The sequence below is a fragment of the Nomascus leucogenys genome, chromosome 6, assembly GCF_006542625.1.
Source record: "Nomascus leucogenys isolate Asia chromosome 6, Asia_NLE_v1, whole genome shotgun sequence".
Taxonomy (NCBI): Eukaryota; Metazoa; Chordata; class Mammalia; order Primates; family Hylobatidae; genus Nomascus; species Nomascus leucogenys.
Window position 1 is genome coordinate 27498618 of NC_044386.1, and position 19416 is coordinate 27518033.

Consider the following 19416-nt stretch of genomic DNA (forward strand, 5'->3'; position numbering starts at 1 on the left):
AAAGTTTGCAGGATGAGGAGAAGCACCTGATCTGTCTCAAGGACCAGAGGAGGAAAAATGACACCTGGAAATAATGCCACTTTGCAAGTGGGATACAATATGTGTTGTGGCAGTACGTTATCTTCCACTGAGATTGAGTAAATGCATTTGTTGGATCATGTTAGGTGGAGGCAAATTTAAATCTGAGCCAAGAGAAAAATATTTTCTAGACAAAGAATGAAATTTGGTAGGAAGATTTGGAAGTGTCTGTCCATCCCATTCTATTTTCTTATTTTAAAAAAAGGAAGAGAGGTTTATTACCCAGGTATATCAATTTTCAACATACAAATGATGAGAGAAACCTGGCTCACAAAGATATAAATAAAGCCATTCAAAGAAATAAATGAAGACAAAGGTCATTGTTTCATGGTCTCAAAGAGAAAAAGATTCATATTCAAGGTTTTTCTTTTTAAAGTTGGCTATATTTCTTATTTTTGGGATCCACTGTAATTACTTAGAGTGTCCAGTAAATTCCTTGCTTGTTTTATTTAGTCTAAGTGTTTGTCGACCCTTCACTGTCCAAAATTGTCATCTTAGAAAACCCCCCGGCTCAACATGAAGCGCCACATTTACCCTTCTCCCCCTCTCACTTCCTCATCCATCTTCAGATTACGTGAGCAACTGTAACTCGGCATGAACAAACCTGAAGTCACCATAGTTTATGCTAACAGTCATAAAACAAGTCCTAGACTTAGACTGGTGGGTTGCTTACTGGCTTTACCACTTTGTGTTTCTTAATATCTCTGTTTATCGTTTTATAACTCTGAAATGAAGACTCTAACCACACTTATTTCAGATGCTTATTTCATGAGGTTTAGATGAGATAATGCAAAGAGCAGTGATGTTGTGCATGGTAGGACCAGAATAAATGCCAGCTATTAGCTGTCATTTACTTCCCTCGTGAATTCTGTTTATATGCAGCCAGTTATTCCAGTTATTCAACCTCTAAAAATTATCCTTGACACATTCTTCATTCTCATGCCATTATATTCAAACGAGCACTAAGTTCTGCTATTTTTAATACCCAAATGCTATCAAATCTGTCCCCTTATTTTTACTATACTTCTTTAGTTCAGATGCTATCTTGATGTAATTTCTCTTTACAAATTTAGAAAATGTTTAACGCAGTATCACTTAGATGGCATATATTTGTATACCTTCTCTTTCTAAAGAAATGTTTAATATTTCCTTAGTGTATCAGCAATACCTCTTGTTTTGAGGGCTACAAGTAACTTGCATTTTCTGTTCTTTACCTAGAGGGAAGTACTTGAAATACTGGTGAAAAAATAAAACAAAACAAAATAAAATAAAATAAAATAAAATAAAATAAAATAAAATAAAAACAGTGTTGCATGTCAGCCTAAAAGTATTGTGCAGTTTGATTTCTCTTAAGTGATAACAAAATGGTCAAAATAGTCTCCTCGAGGTTTCACCAGTTTATACTCCTATTAATACTGGATGATGGCACATTTGTGTCCACAATGCACATTGCAATGGATCAAAGATAATATTTAATAGCACTACTATGCATATTCCTGATTGAAAACTTGAAATGTTTTTCTATGCTTTTAAAAACTTTTGTGAAATAATCATTTTTTCTTGGTTTATTGTTTTTATTATCAATTCATATGATTGCTTTTATATGTTTGAATACCTTGTGACGTATGTTGTTATGAACTGAATGTCTGCATTCCAAAAAAATCATATGTTCAAATCCTAACTGGAAAGATGATGTTATTAGGAGGTAAAGCCTTTGGGAGACAATTAGGTCATGAAGGTGGAGCCCTCAGAAATGGGATTAGTGCCTTTATTGAAAGAGATGCTAGAGCTTCCCATCTCTCTGCTCTTTGTATGTAAGAATACAGTAGGATCCCTGTCTGTAAACCAGGAAGGGGGCCTTCACAAGATACTGGATCTGTCTGTGCCCTCATCTTACTAACCTATAGAACTGTGAGAAATGTTAGCTGTTCAAGCCATTCGTTGCATAATATTTTTAGACGCGTCATATCTGTTGCAAGATCTATATCTTACTGTCTTTATCTTTGTTACTTTTTATGACAAGATATTTAAACTTATTTTGGGCGTGCAAACTTTTGTTTCTATTTCTTTTCTATTTATATAGTCATGATTTAAAACTAAATTTTTATTTATTTATTTATTTTATTTATTTTTTATTATACTTTAAGTTTTAGGGTACATGTGCACAACATGCAGGTTAGTTACATATGTATACATGTGCCATGTTATAGCATTAGGAGATATACCTAATGTTAAATGACAAGTTACTGGGTTCAGCACACCAAAACTAAATTTTTAAAATTATCTCATTTTAATTTTTCTTTTTTGTGGGGGAGGGGATGGAGTTTCACTCTTGTTGCCCAGGCTGGAGTGCAGTGGCGTGATATCGGCTCACTGTAACCTCTGCCTCTGAGCTCAAGCGATTCTCATGCCTCAGCCTCCCAAGTAGCTGGGATTATAGGCGCTCGCCACCATGCCCAGCTAATTTTTGTATTTTTAGTAGAGACGGGGTTTTGTCATGTTGGCCAGGCTGGTCTCAAACTCCTGACCTCAGGCGATCCGCCTGCCTTGGCCTCCCAAAATGCTGGGATTACAGGAGTGAGCCACCGCCACTGGCCTTAAAAATTATTATTTAAGAAGGTCTTCCTCACTTTAAGATATTTCTAAGTTATATATGCACACACACACATACCCCTAATATACGTATGTGTGTGTATGTATGAAATAAGAAATACAGAATATACTTAGCTATTTAATTCATTTTAAATTGACTTTTGTATGTTGTGAAAATGGAATCTTGCATTATCATATATATATGTTATATATATATATATGGGTTTATTTCTACTGCTTTATGAGTATTGCTGTTTTAATTATTACAATTTTATGGTACATTTTGATGTCCAGAAGAATAAGCTCCTTCATTACTCCATGTTTCAAATTTTATTGGCTGTCATTATTTTTTAAATGTATTATCTTAAAAATTTTATTTAGCATTTTTATTGAAAGTACATATAATTTATAGATCAATTTAGGAAGAAATGACATGTTGAAGCTATTAAATCTTCTTCCAGCAACATGGCATCTTTCTCTCTTTCTTAGTACCTAGAAAGTTAAATGACAGATTGATGGAATTATAGATACATACCAGAAAATATGTATGGCTTTCATTGTACAGGTTCTGTACATTTTATACAAGCTTCACAAAAGATAAACCTATTGAAATTGTACATTGCTATGGACAAAATTGTCTCTCCCCAAAGCTGTTGTGTTGAAGCCCTTACTTTCAATGTGCCTGTATTTAAAGATAGGGCCTTTAAGGAGGCAATCACGGCTAAATGACGCCATAAGGATAGTGCCTTATTCAATAAGAGGCTCCAATGAGCTCTTATTCACTCTCTGTTTCCTCTCTTTCCCCATACACACACACACAAAGAGATCACATGAGCACCCAGAGAGAAGGCAGCCACCTTGCATGCTAGGAGAAGAGGCCTTACAATGAAACCTACTTTGCCTGCACCTTAATCTGGGACTCCCCAGGCTCCAGAATTGTGAGAAATACATTCCTGTTGTTCAAGCCATCCAGTCTGCAGTATTTTGTTACGGCTGCCAGAGCAGACTAAGACATCCATACAAATTTTTCACTACCTTACCACACATCATTTAACAGTCCTTCATTTGTTTCCTGACATATTCTTTATTTTTTACCCCTTTATTCAACTTTTATTTTAGAATTGAGGGTGCATGTGCAGATTTGTTGCAAAGGAATATTGCTTGATGCTTACCGCCCCTTCTTTTAACTTCAGTAATTCTGAACTGCTAAGTTCTCTTTCCTCGCTTCCTTTTAAAGGAGTCTTCTAGAAATAAAATGCACTTTATCTTTGTTGACATATCATCCTTACATCCTCCAAGAGTTTCTTTATTATCTTATAAAATGTATTCCATTCTCCAAACTACACTGCACATTTTACCATTTTATATTATAATGGCATCTTTAAGTTTTCCTTGTAAATTGTGAGTTGCATACATTTCTTCAGGGTGTAGTCTATGCTCTATTCATCTTTACGTTATTTTTATCTAAAGCAATCGCTTATATGGAAGTGGTTAAATTAATTAATTAATGCATTCATACTTTAATAAGTACATCACTTCCACCCAAGGTAACATAGTACCAAATATTCAAAAAAAGAGCTATAGAATATTCAAGAAAGAAGCTATAGAATATTTAAATAAATGACTGTTTAGTGTTGAAGATCAATCCCACCATCATCCTATTTCTTAAAACTAATGTATCTTCTTTTTACGTGATGTTAAGACAACAACAACAACAAAAGAAAACACTTCCGGATATCAAGTGACATTAATAAGCTATATAGGAAAGAAAGTGTTACAGGGTTAAAGTATTAATTCAAATGACCAGAAAAAGATACTGATGCAAAATTATCTAATGCTGACAACAACAACAAAAACACAAAAAACAATTGTTTATTGAAGAATAACACTTATATAAACAGTAAGTGTTCAGTTCTATGAAATATCACAAAGTGACTGACCCATGTATTTAATAACTAAGTCAAGAAATAGAAGACTGCCTCTTTTGCCTCTCAACTCCTAGTCTCTCTTTCTTGACGTTAACCACTACCCTGACTTATGACAAATTAGAACAGTTTACTTTTATTTTTTTGAAGTAACATTATATGCAGTTATATACTATCGTGTTTTCATTACCTGGTGTGATGGTTAATATTAGGTGTCAGCTTGATTAGATTGAAGGACGCCTAGATAGCTGGTAAAGTGTTATTTCTGGGTGTGTCTGTGAGGGTGTTGCCAGAGGAGATTGACATTTAGATCAGTGGACTGGGAGAGGAAGACCCAACCTCCATGTGGGTGGGCACCATCCAATTGGCTGCCAGTTCTGCTAGTGCAAAGCAGGCAGAAGGTGGGATAAGCTCACTTGCTGAGTCTTCTGGTTTTCACCTTTCCCCCATGCTGGATGCTTCCTGCTCTTGGACATCAGACTCCAGGTTCTTTGGCCTTTGGGCTCTTGGACTTAAACCAGTAGTTTGCTGCAGACTCTCGGACCTTTGGCCATGGACTGAAGGCTGCACTGTTGCTTCCCTACTTTTGAGGCCTTTGGACTCTGAGCCAATGCTGGCTTCCTTCCAACTCAGCTTGCAGACGGCCTATCATGGGACTTTACCTTGTTTTTGTGTGAGTCAATTCTCCTTAATAAACCCCCTTTCACATATACATATATCCTATTATTTCTGTCCCTCTGGAGAACCCTGACTAATACACTAGGTTTCTATTCTGTTGGTCAGCATTGTTTTAGGAAGTTATCTATATTATTTTGTCAAGCCATATTATTTACTTTTACTCAGTGCCATATTTCATTTTATGATTCTGTTATTATTAATTTTTCTACTTCACTGATAATAAACAGTGAGTTGTTTCCAGTTTCAGACTATAATAATGCTTTATGAACATTATCGTACATGTGTATGTGTGTGCAAATGAGTGTGCCCATACATGCATTATGTTAAGTATATATCTAGGAGAGATGTTTCTAGCTATGCCTAGAAAATATGTGTTTTCAGCTTTAATAGATAAAAAAAAAAATTTTTCAAAGTAATCGTTCTAGTTTGTACTTCTACCAGCAATGCCAGCAATGTTTGGTGATTCCAGTTGATCCAAATCCTCCCCAATATTTGTTTTTTTTTTAATTTTATTGTTATTATACTTTAAGTTTTAGGGTACATGTGCACAAACTGCAGGTTTGTTACATATGTATACATGTGCCATGTGGGGGAGGGATAGCATTAGGAGCTATACCTAATGCTAAATGACGAGGTAATGGGTGCAGCACACCCAATATTTGTTATAGTCTATCTTTTAAATTTTGCTTATTTTAGTGCTATCTTACTGCTGATATTTTCACTGATATTAACCAGGACCAATCAAAATATGTCAATTTTTCTTACTTGACTAAGACCACATGGAGAAAGGAGAAGTAAGTAATTTTCTTTTTTATTATGCCTAAATGACCGTTTGTCTCTGTTTTCTATCAAAACAAATAGTATTTCTAAATCTTTAAAATATTCATGTAAAAGAAATAAAGAAAATATTATATATTTGATATCACAATACAGTTGTTTTACTTTCAATAAAGAAGAACTGATTTTGACAGAAAAATTTTTATTCATAGCTTTGAGAGGATTTTTTTAGTATGATGAATTACAGATTCAGAGTTCCTGACTTGCCTGTTCTTGGAATATTTTTAGAGTTATGTTTGTATTCCCAGCTTTCTTCCCTCTCTTATCTGGATAGTGATAGTGCTTTTGAAAGAAGCATGCACTCACAACAACGTTGTAACTGGTTTACTGGAATACTAGAGGTATATTTTATGGACAATTGAGTAATTTCGTATCAGTAGACATTTACTACAGTTATCAGAACTCAACTCACACTCACAAAAACAAAATCTAGTAATAAATAATTAATCTAAGCTTCGTCTCTTTCACGTGTCTTTGCATTATAAGTTTGATGATAATACTGTGAAAAAGAAAAATACAACATATAAAACCTGTCACTGACTTCTGCAGTTTCTTGATAAACACATGAGTAGGTGCATTGGTGTGTGTCTGTTCATATATATTTAATGATAAGTAAAATGTAATATAAAATAGTCATATTATATTGTGTTATATTGTACTCAGCCCACAATTTTATTAGCCATTAATATTAATTTCAATAAAACTACAAGTTAGAATTCTGAAGTGACTTTATATTTTTCTAACAAAATGAGTTTTCTATTTCCAAGTTTCTCTGTCAATTAACATTCAGACACCAATATCCACTAATCTTCTGATTGTAGCCAATGATTCTTTATTTTGCTTTGGTATTTTACAAATAGAGTTCGATTTTTGATTCTTCTCTAACAGGAATCATTCCTGAATAGTTACCTTACATGTAACACACCCAAACATCAAAAATGTTTAAGTGAACCTCTCTGAACAATGTTAGTTGTCTGATCTGTCTAATCAGTACACCTAATATTTTTTAACTGGAAAAGTATTATACCACATATACAAAAATGTGTTTGAAATCAGCTGTTAAATTTAAAGTACAAAATAAGATTGTAAATGCATTTACTTAACAACCAGGTGAAGAAAAGAATTTATCATATACCCTGGAAGCACACTGTTTTTCTTATTAGCGTCACCATTCCTTTCTCCATAAAATTAATCACTCTCTCTCTTTTTTAATTTATTATCCTCCTGTTTTGCTTTATACTGTTTTCCTTATGTATGGTTACTGCACAGCATACATGTATATGAGTGTATGTATGTGTGTGTAGAATAATATAAATGGGCCATAAGGGAGGTGTTATTAAAAACTGAAAAGATGAACATCCATGTAATACAGTGGTAAATTATTTGATGAAAATAATTTGGAAAACACATAATATACATCTAAACGTCTAGCATAAGTAACAGTTTGGAAATAAGACTGTTAATGGTATGGTATGTCTTGGTTTTAACTAGCTACATTTGAACAAATTTTACAAGAAAGGGATGAATGCAGAGAAAAATATGGTTCAGTTTTCATGAAGACATGAAGAGAATAAAGAAAGTGCAGTGATTCAAGGACATTCACGTTCAGAATAAGCAACTAAGGAAAAATACAGGGCAGAAAAGCCTTTGAACAATAAATGTCATTAGAACTCAACTTTGAAATAAAAATTAAATCCAGTGTATAACTTTAACCCTTGTTAACACCTCTGGCCAAAATCAAATGGTGCCTAATAAATCATTTTATTTCCAAAAAATAAAAAAATAGCAAATTAGCATGAGCCTGCCCCTTTTTGTTTCACATCGTGATAAACATATGGTAATTTCTGACCTTTTTTCAATTCTGTGAGTATAAAAATGAATGACATTATAGTTTTGATTTTCATTTCCATGGTTGCCAGTAAAGGTGACCATTCATTTGCAAATTAATGGACCATTTATTTTTCATTTTTTGGTGAAATTTATGTTAGTGCCTTTAGTCCTTTTTTTCTTTCTTAATGATATACAACATTTTTGTTTACATTCAGTTTACTTGTGTATTGTCAGATCATATGGGTTAAAATAACTTCTATATTCTATTACATATTCCTTTTCAACTCTTATTATGGTGCCCTATTCTGGATTTAGAAACAAAGTTCTAGAGTTTAATATAGTTGAATGGTTTAACCTTTGTTCTCCAAAGAAATAATCAATCGTCTCACCACAGCTCATTGAAAAATTATGATTTACCCAGTGATATGCAACAGCGTATCATGAGTAGAGTCAGATATTCTTTTCTAACTGGCTACAGTGTATCTCCCATTCCACATGCTCTCCTGTGATGTGACCTTGACACTCCTTCATTAAGAAATAGTCTATTTCTCCTCCCTCTTGAGACTTAGTTGGCCCTGTGAGCTGTTTCTCTAACAAAAGGTCGTGGAATAACATACAGTTTAATGTCTGAAGTTGGGCCCTAAGAGATCTACGGTTTCTTCCTTCATTTGGCAATATATCTTCTTGGGACCCAAATTTCATACTTGGTTAAAAAAGCCTGAGCAACGACGTGGAAAGACCCACATGGTGATATTAGGTTGGTGCTAAAGTAATTGTGGTTTTCGCCATTAATAAAACACCTGCTTTGCTGACTGTCTCAGCTGAGATACCAGTAACCAGAGAGTATTAACTCCAAGCCACATGAATGAGGATATCTTAGCGTTTCCAGACTTTCATGGACCTTCATCTATATCATGTGAACCAGAACAAGACCAACCTGTTGTAGATATTGGTTTAAACCGCCAAATATTGGAGTGGGTTTGAACACAGCAATAAATAATTGAAACAGACGTTAGCTCCAGTCAAATTTAAATATACTGTGAAATATTTTCTCCGTTTGTCTCTGGACCGTTGATTCTGTACTATGTTCAAGTCTCTAGTCCCTGTTTCAATGCCATATTTAATTACTTCTTCAATATTAATTTTGAAATCTTACTAGATTTTTATGCATTCTTATACTTCTACTCTAGGAATAAATATTCTTGAACTTTTTTCCTTGATTAAAAATTGTCAGATTATCAAGACTCTCAAAACAATTGAAATTTGTATAAAGATTTCGTGTTAATGCTATATGTATAAATTTACAGATAGAGTTTCAGAATTTTGATTTATCTTCATTTTTAATCATCATTGAGGTTTTTAAATAGAATAGTGGCCCAGAGTGGTGGCTCGCACCTGTAATCTCAGCACATTGGGAGGCCGAAGCAGGCAGATCACAAGGTCAGGAGTTCGAGATCAGCCTGAGCCACATGGTGAAACCCCATCTCTACTAAAAATTTAAAAATTAGCCAGGCATGGTGGCATGCGCCTGTAATCCCAGCTACTCAGGAGGCTGAGGCAAGAGAATTGCTTGAACCCGGGAGATGGAGGTTACAATGAGCCAAAATCATGCCACTGCAGTCCAGCCTAGGTGACAGAGCGAGAATAGAATTGTATAAATATTGTCATAAATACATTAACAATCTTTTATTTAGATTTATTCTTAGATACTTTATATTATCAAGATTAGTCTGTTTCGTGTTTCCATTTTCAAACTGTTGCTAAAGTATAGAAATGGAATTGATATTTTGTATATATACAAAATTTACACTTATAATACTTTCTTATTAATTTATTATTTTCTTTCTATTTTCTTGAATTTATTTTCATAAATGTATTAACAACCTTTTATTTAGATTTACTCCTAGATACTTTATACTATCAAGGTTAATTTAACTATGTTTTGTGTTTTCATTTTCAAACTGTTGCTAAAGTTTACAAATGGAATTGATATTTCGTATATATACAAAATTTACACTTGTAATACTTTCTTATTAATTATTTTATTTCTATTTTCTTGAATTTTAAATTATAATTATACATGTAAATAATTTTTCTGTCTTAATTAAATTACTAGAACCACCACTACAGTATTTAAAATATTGGTTGACTGGGTATGGTGATTCAACCCTGTAATCCCAGGACTTTCGGAGGCTGAGGCACGAGGATTGCTTGAGCTCAGGAGTCTGAGATTAGCCTGGGCGACATGGTAAGACCCTGTCTACAAAAAGTTAAAAAAATAATTACCCAGGCACAGGGTCCCATACCTATACTCCCAGCTATTTGAGAGACTGATGTGAGGGGATCCCTTGAGTCCAGGATTTTGAGGCTGCAGTGAGCTATGACAGCCTGGGCAACAAAGTGAGACCCCCATTTCTGAAAAAAAGAGGAATTGGTGATAGTGGGCACCCTTATTTATTTAGTTCATTTGTTAACAGGAATGGTTTCAATATTTCATTATAAAGTGTTTTTGCTGCAGATCTGTAAATATTTCTGTCATGGTATTGTATTCGAAGTTTTAAAAAATAAGTGAGAAATTAAATGGAAACAACTGAAATCTAGTATAAAATAAAACTATCATCTGCACTGTGTTAATATATATTTAATAAAATATAAATAGATATTTGAAAATCCATTTAATAAAATTAAATAAGGTTTTCAAGATAGTAAAAATATATGTGTTTTATGTCTCTTTCCAAAATTGTATTAAAATTACAAAAGAAAAGGTAAATACAGATATTGATAAAATGGAATGAAAATATACTAGAGGACAGAATGTTATCTGCAATTCAAAAAGTTTGGTAAGTGACTAAAGAACATAAGTTGGCCAGTTTTATATAATAGACAAGCCTAAGAAAGGAAAACCACATCTGCAGATAAGCAAATGTATGTAAACAGACTCCATGGCATTCATTACGGTAAATAATTGTTGTTATTTTGATTAATTATTACATTAATTATAGTTACCGTATTATTATTGAGATGAGTCAAGCTAGTCTGCTCCTTACCTTTTCCCTGCTACAGATGAAAAGGTCTTGAAGAAGGGGAATCTGTCCCAAGCATTTGTACCCAGGACAAAACTAGAAAACTTGTCTTCAAAAATTATATATTGACAATCTTGATATGAGCTCAGAATCCTAGTGTATGAGAAAATTGCAAAAATCCGTCGTTTTGCACGAAGAAGAGGAGCGCGCGTGCGCGCACACACACACACACATACACACACACACACAGAGTAATAAACGCCAAATTTTTCCAAAGAGAAATACATTGAATTTTTTGCATCAAGGAAAGCCATAATTATTTGATATATATTTTCAGAGTTTCCCAAGCCTAGCAACTTGTTCTTTATTCACAAACTGATAGAGATTCCCAACCTAGCTGTGCGCTAGAATCATCCAGATAACTCTAAAATACAGCAATGCCTGGGACCTACTGCTAAAAATTCTGATTCACACGGTCAGATTGAGACCTGAAAATCAATATTTTGAAATAGCTTTGCAGGTGATTTTAAGATATAGCCAAGGCTGAGAATCATTGCAAAGTCACTATTTGGAGGACCTTCCTTTTTCATCTGTGAACTTTGTGTTATATTTGCTTGTGGGGTTATGCTGCCCAAAGAAGAAACACACATCCTTTTATTTGGTTTAGTGATGGTGACTCCGCTCAAGCAAATAAAACCAGGGCCCCAGATATTTGACAAATGCCTCCGTCTTCTTATTACTATCACAAGGTGCCCTCTCTTAGTGGAAATGAACAAAATCACGCAGCTCTTAATTTATTGAGTTTATAAGATTGTGTGGAATACAATATTCTTGCTGAGCTTAAGGGCCTGGGGATATACTTAAAGAGCTAAATCAGAAGATGCCACACCATGGGACCTCTTTTGAGCAGCATGGAAAATTATAAAATTTAGGGATTATTGCCCCTTTTGTGTTCATCAATCAACCTCAAAATGTTTATCATGAAGCTGCATCACATCTTGTCCGAAATCTTCTAAGTGGGAAAACGATGGATATGAATGGATCAGACACCTGTAAGCAGCTGGAATCTGATTTTCAAATCTACAAGTAAGGTAAATTCCAGCTCATACATTAAATTATTTTAATATGTTACTGACATTTTATAAGCTTCATTAATTTATATCTTTCTGCAGGTAGCCTTCTATTTCAGGAAATAATTGGTGTGGGGCAAAGTGACTTCAAAATATGCATTCTAAAGTATATGTGCTACAATCAAATTAATTAAATTATTTCTTCACTAGTATTAAAGGACAATGACACAAAAATCTCAACAACAACAACATCTAAAAAAGGAAGGACCAAGATACATCCTGCCAAACAAATTAAATTTAAAAAGAGACATTTCATAAAAGTAAAGAACATCTATAAAGCTGGACTCCATTTTTTAAATATTTAGATGCTATTTAGGAAAATATTAGTAAGGATATGCTTAATTGAATTACTTAAAATAGACTTCTGAAAATTAATTGATATATGTTATATAATTCTAATAATTAAAAATTAAATATCCAAGTGTGAATATAAAACATTACTAATAATATGCAGCAATAGCTATAGAAGCCACTGAGTAGCTAATAGACTGTTTTTAATATCAGTTGAATACTTCCCTGTGATATGTACTATAACCTTTAAAGATGATGGTGTTCATCTTTCATACTTACATCCATAGCACTTGGCTTATGTTGAACCTCAGAAAAGTTTCAATTAAATTTCCACACATACGGCCGGGCGCGGTTGCTCACGCTTGTAATCCCAGCACTTTGGGGGGCCGAGGCGGGCGGATCACGAGGTCAGGAGATCAAGACCACGGTGAAACCCCGTCTCTACTAAAAATACAAAAAAAATTAGCCGGGCGTGGTGGCGGGCACCTGTAGTCCCAGCTACTCGGAGAGGCTGAGGCAGGAGAATGGCGTGAACACGGGAGGCGGAGCTTGCAGTGAGCTGAGATTGCGCCACTGCACTCCAGCCTGGGCGACAGAGCGAGACTCCGTCTCAAAAAAAAAAAAAAAAAAAATTCCACACATACATGTCTTTCTCCTCTCTCGATCTTAAACCCATTGCGAATGTGTCTTTATCCCTGTTGGGCAGGGACAAAGTGTAGTGCCGCATTATCCAATAAATATTTGCTGAATGATTGTGTGAAAGTAGTCAGTGAACAAATGTGTGTGTTTGCGTGTATGTGTGACCTGCATTGCCTAAATTTTGTATAAACTATTATATAATCTTTAATTTTAAAATTTAAATATGGACATGGTCCCTAAGAAAATACATAGAAAAGCTCATATTATTTATATCTCTGAATCTAATTCTGTCAATATACATTTCCAAATTTATTGATATAGTAAATTAAAATTATTATGAAGCCACATTAATATCTTATTTTACAGAAACAATACATTCATGCACATTGATTTTCATGTCATTTTCATGTTTTCTAACTGTTATTCTTTTCAAGTCAAATAAGGTTTATTTGCCTTTACCAGGGCTTTATTTATGTTCAACACTAAAATTAATCACATTAAACCTTAACAAATCTTCTTGCTCTCTCCTTTTAAAAATTATTGTCTGATAGTATCAGACAGAACTTTGTTGTCTTTTTTGTGAATTTTCATTTTGTTTAGTATGTTTTATTGGGCATTTGTATGTAATTCTCACATTAAGATAAACTGTTAGGTGCTGCCTTGACATTTGATGAAATGTGAAAGGACCTGGAGTGGACTCATCACAATTCCCCTCCCCCTCTGCTCCTTCAGTTAGATAAAATTCGTTAGCCAAACAACCCTCCTTTTTGAGGGAACCAGGCTAGTTCTTACTTATACTTGAGTAGTATATTTCAGTTCCTGGCAGACAGTGGAATTGTTCAAACAAGTCAGTTACATTCTTCTATGGATGCCAGGGATCACCTCATCCTCTTTTTGCTACAGAGAATGCCTTATAAAGTTTCCAGTTATTCCTTTTCTTTCCAATTGCAACTGCCATGTGGCCCTGCATGGTGTGTGTTAGCCTCTCAATCTGTGAGTATAGGTGACTGGAAAAATACTGTGGATTTTATCTGTCCAGTGTAGGGTGTTGAATAGTGAACCATCCCTAAAATCCTAGGCTAGAAAGTCTTCTCTCAACAATAAGATGAATGGAAGGTAATTAAAACAGGATTTCTTTTATAATATATAAAGGCTGGTCCTTGCTATGTGACTTTTATCATCATTCTATCCTCAGCATGTAGCAAGTAAACTAGTGGTTAGTATTTTTAAATAACCTAGTTAATATCTGCAATGTAAAGAAGTAGATTCTTAGAAATAAAAAGAACAAGGCTGGAGCCATCACATTACCTAACTTCAAACTCTACTACAAGTCTACAGTAATCAAAACAGCATGGAAATGCTACAAAAACAGACACATAGACCAATGGAACAGGTTAGAGAATTAGAAATAAAGGTGCATGTCTACAACCATCTGATCTTTGGCAAAGTCAACAAAAACAAGAAATAGGAATATAACTCCTATATTAGTCTGTTTTCACACTTCTGATAAAGACCTCTGAGACTGGAGAATTTATATGGAAAAAAGAGTTTAATGAACTTACAGTTCCATATGGCTGGGGAGGCCTCACCATTATGGCAGAAGGCAAGGAGGAGTAAGTCACATCTTACATGAATGACAGTAGGCAAAGAGAGAGCTTGTGCAGGGAATCTCCTGTTTTTAAAACCATCAGATCTGTGAGACTCATCATTATCATGAGAAAAACATGGGAAAGACTCACCCCTATGATTCAATAATTTTTCATCGGGTCCCTTCCACAACACGTGGAAATTATGGGAGCTACAAGATGAGATTTGGGTGGAAACACAGAGCCAAACCATACCATTACATTCCAGACCTCTCCCAAATCTCGTATATTCACATTTCAAAACAAATCATGCCTTCCCAACAGTCCCCCAAAGTCTCAACTCATTTCAGCCTTAGCTAAAAAGTCCACAGTCCAAAATCTCATCTGAGACAAGGCAAGTCCTTTCTGCCTATAAGCCTGTAAAATCAAAAGCAAGTTAGTTATTTCCTATATACAGTGGGGTTACAGGAATTGGGTAAATACAGCCATTTGAAATGGGAGAAATTGGCAAAAACAAATGGGCTACAGGCCCCATGCCAAGTCCAAAATCCAGCAGGGAAGTCAAATCTTAAAGCTCCAAAATGATCTCCTTTGATTCCAGGTCTCACATCCAGGTCATGCTGATTCAAGAGGTGGGCTCCCACAGCCTTGTGCAGCTCCACTCCAGTAGCTTTGCAGGGTATAGCCCCACTCCTGGCTTCTTTCAAGAGCTGGCGTTCAGTGTCTGTGGCTTTTTCATGCACACGGTGCAAGCTGTCAGTGGATCCACCATTCTGGGGTCTAGAGGACAGTGGCCCTCTTCTCACAGCTCAACTAGGCAGTGTCCCAGTAGGGACTCTGTGAGGGGGCTCCGATCCCACATTTCTTTTTCACATTGCCCTAGCAGAGGTTCTTCATGAGGGCCCCATCCTTGCAGCAAATATCTGCCTGGGCTTCCAGGTTTTTCCATACATCCTCTGAAATCTAGATAGAGGTTCCCAAACCTCAATTCTTGACTTCTGTGCACCTGCAGGCTTAACATCACAGGGAAGCTGCCAAGGCTTAGGACTTCCACCCTCTGAAGCAACACTGAGCTGTACATTGGCCCCTTTTGGCCCCAGCTGGAGTGGCTGGGACACAGGGTGCCCCGTATCTAGGCTGCACACAGCACAGGCACCCTGGGTCTGGCCCAGAAAACCATCTTCTCCTCCTAAATCTCTGGGCCTGTAATGCAGCAAAGGTCTCTGACATGGCCTGAAGACATTTTTTTCCATGGGGATTAACATTTGGCTCTTCATTACAAGTGCAAATTTCTGGAGCCAACTTGAATTTCTCCTCAGAAAGTGGAATTTTCTTTTCTATTGTATTGTTAGGCTACAACTTTTCCATACTTTTATGCTCTGTTTCCCTTTTAAAACTTAATGCCTTTAACAGCATCCGAGTCACCTCTTGCATGCTTTGTTGCTTAGAAATTTTTTCCACCAGATACCCTAAATCATCTCTCTCAAGTCCAAAGTTCCACAAATCTCTCTGGCAGGGGCAAAATGCTGCCACTCTTATTGCTAAAGCACAAGAGTCACCTTTGCTTCAGTTCCCAACAAGTTCCTCATCTCCATCTGTGACCACATCAGCCTGAATTTCATTGTCCATATCATTATCAGCATTTTGGTCAAAGCCATTCAACAAGTTATTAGGGAGTCCAATCTTTTTCACATTTTCCTGTCCTTTTCCGAGCCCTTCAAACTGGGTCCCTCCCAGAACGCATGGAAATTATGGGAGCTACAAGATGAGATTTTGATGGAGACACAGATCCAAACCAGATCAACTCCTTAGTCAGTAAATGTTGCTGGTATAACTGGCATATGCAAAAGATTTCAACTGCACCCCTTCCTCTCACCATATACAAAAATTAACTCAAGATGAATTAAAGACTTCAATGTGAACCCTAAAACTCTAAAAAACCTGGAAGAAAACCAAGGTAATACAATTCTGGACATGAGAATGGACTAACATTTCATGATGAGGAATACAAAAGCAATTGCTACAACAGCAACCAACCAACCAAACCAACAAACAAATGGGACCTAATAAAACTAAAAAGTTTTGCACAGCAAATTTTTCTGTGCAGAAATAAACCATTAACAGAGCAAACAGACAACCTACAGAATGAGAGAAAATATTTGCAAATTATGCATCCAACCAATCTATAAGAATTGGAGAAAATATTTCCAAATTATGCACCCAGCAAATCTATAAGAAACAAACAAATTAGGAAGCCAGAAACAAACAGCCCTATTATCAAACGGGCAAAGGACATGAACAGACACGTCCCACATGAAGACACACACGAATCCAACAAATGTGAAAAAATGTTTAACATCACTAATCATTAGAGAAATGTAAATCAAAACCACAATGAGATATCATCTCACACCATATAGTATGTCTATTATTAAAAAATTAAAAAATAACAGATGCTGTCAAGATTGCAGAATAAAAGGAACACTTTTACACTATTAGTGGAAATGTAAATTAGTTCAGCCACTGTGGAAACCAGTTTGAATATACCTCAGAGAACTACCGTTTGACTTAGCAATTCCGTTATTGGATATATACCCAAAGGAATATAAATCATTCTACCATAAAACACATGCATGTATATGTTCTTCACAGCATGATTCACAATGGCAAAACCATCGAATCAACCTAGATGCCCATAAACAGTGGACTGGATAAAGAAAATGTGTTACATGTGTTACATATACACCACAGAATACTTTGCAGCCACAAAAATAATGAAATAATGTCCTTTGTAACAACATAAATGGAGCTGGAGGCCATTATCCTGAGTGAATTAGTGCAGAAACAGATAGCTAAATACTACGTTTTCATTTATACATAGGAGCTAAATGTTGAGTACACATGGAAATAAATAAGATAACAATAGATACTGGGTCCTACTTGAGGATGGAGGGTGAGAGGAGGGTGAGGACTGACAAATGACCTATCAAGTACACGTTCACTACCTGGGTGATAAAATAATCTCAATGCCAAACCACTGCAATATGCAATTTATCCACATAACAAACATGTACATGCACACCTGAACCTAAAATAAAAGCTGGGAAGAAAATAACATTATTAATTGAGACACTGGCACATTTCCAATCATATTAATTGATATCAAAGTTATCATATGGATCAACTTTTCTAGTACAGAAGAAATAAATAGTGTTACATTAAAAAGCTTTCGATAAAACACTAAATAATTGAAGAGCAACTGATCTGAATAAATGAAGAGATACCAATATGAAAGATGAAATCCTAAAAATTGCAGAGGACATAGAGCACATAACAATATGATAGAAAGGTTAGGAACGAGAAAGGGTCAAATCCAATAGGGTCAAAATTCTCAGTAAATTTTCAAAAGAGAACTTCCTTAAGAAAATAAAGATGTGAAAATAAGAAGTGAAAAAAGGAGCAAATATTCAAATTGAAAACAAAGTAGTAGTCTGTGAATAGGGATGTGTTTGAAAAACAAATGCGTTACATCTAGTCTATGAAATAATACACATAAGTTACAACTACACCCAAGTATTGAAAATTGGATGTTTTTCCATCCTGTTTATTAATACAGGACAAGATTCAGAGTACTATAAATAAAATTATACTAGGTTTTTAAAACTGTAAGAACAATATGCATTTATATTATACACATATTTGCACATGGCAACATGAGCATGGAGAGAACTATGATCACTTACACACACCAGATCACTAGGTTTGGTTAACAGAAGGATGAGAAAGAAGAAAGAAAGGTTATACAATTTGTTGACTACCTGTGCAAAGAAGGTAATAAACACAGGAACCCAGCTGAGTGTAAGGAAATAAAGATAAAATGCTGTGTATATAAACCACATCTTCTTTTTCTATTCCTTTGTCAATGGACATTAAAGTTGTTTTCACATCTTGGCTATTGTGAATAATGATGCAATGAGCATGAGAGTGCAAGTATTTCTTTGAGATGCTGATTTCAATTATTTTAGGAAAATATCCAGGAGTCAGATTGCTAAACCATATGTATTTACTTAATTTTTATTTTTGATGAATCTACACACTGTTTTCCATTATTTTAAGTGAAAAAAGCCAATCAGAGGGCAATTAAGGCATGATGCTACTGACATCAGGTATCTAAAGTAGTCAGTCTCATAGTAGGAAGTACAACAGGGATTGCCAGGAGCTGGGGGAAGAAATATGTAGAGTTACTATTCAATTCATATACAGTTATATTTTTGTGAGATTAAGATGAGTTAAGAAAGATGGCAAGATGACAAACTAGACACAAAGAAGAGGAATAGCTCCCATGAAGGTAATGAGACAACTGGCATGCTTTTAACAGATCTTCAGAAAGAAGGTGCCAAGAGGGGACAGAGGGAAGACACAGAAGCTGGATTGATGGGGGAGAAAGCTGGGAACCCTATACAGCCTACTGCACGCTGGGACTTATTTTTAAACCACCACAGCTTTAGGGGAAGATACGAGTTAAACTGGAAAAGAGCAACCCTCTCTCACCAGGGGCATCTGGCACCATGGCAGGAGGGGACAACTCGACCACCATGGACACTTGAGGTGGCAGGGAGAGGTGCTTAGAGAAGTGATGGGGCAGCAAACCAGCTGATGTGGAGCCCAGAGGGCTTGGTGCAGGAGCATCTGTAGTGGAGCAGTGCCAGGGATGGCCATTCCCCTAGGCTCAACTTGCTCCCATAAGAGACTTTAGCCCTAGGGGAACTGTCGGACCTAATCTCTGAAGGGTGGCCTTGCACATCAG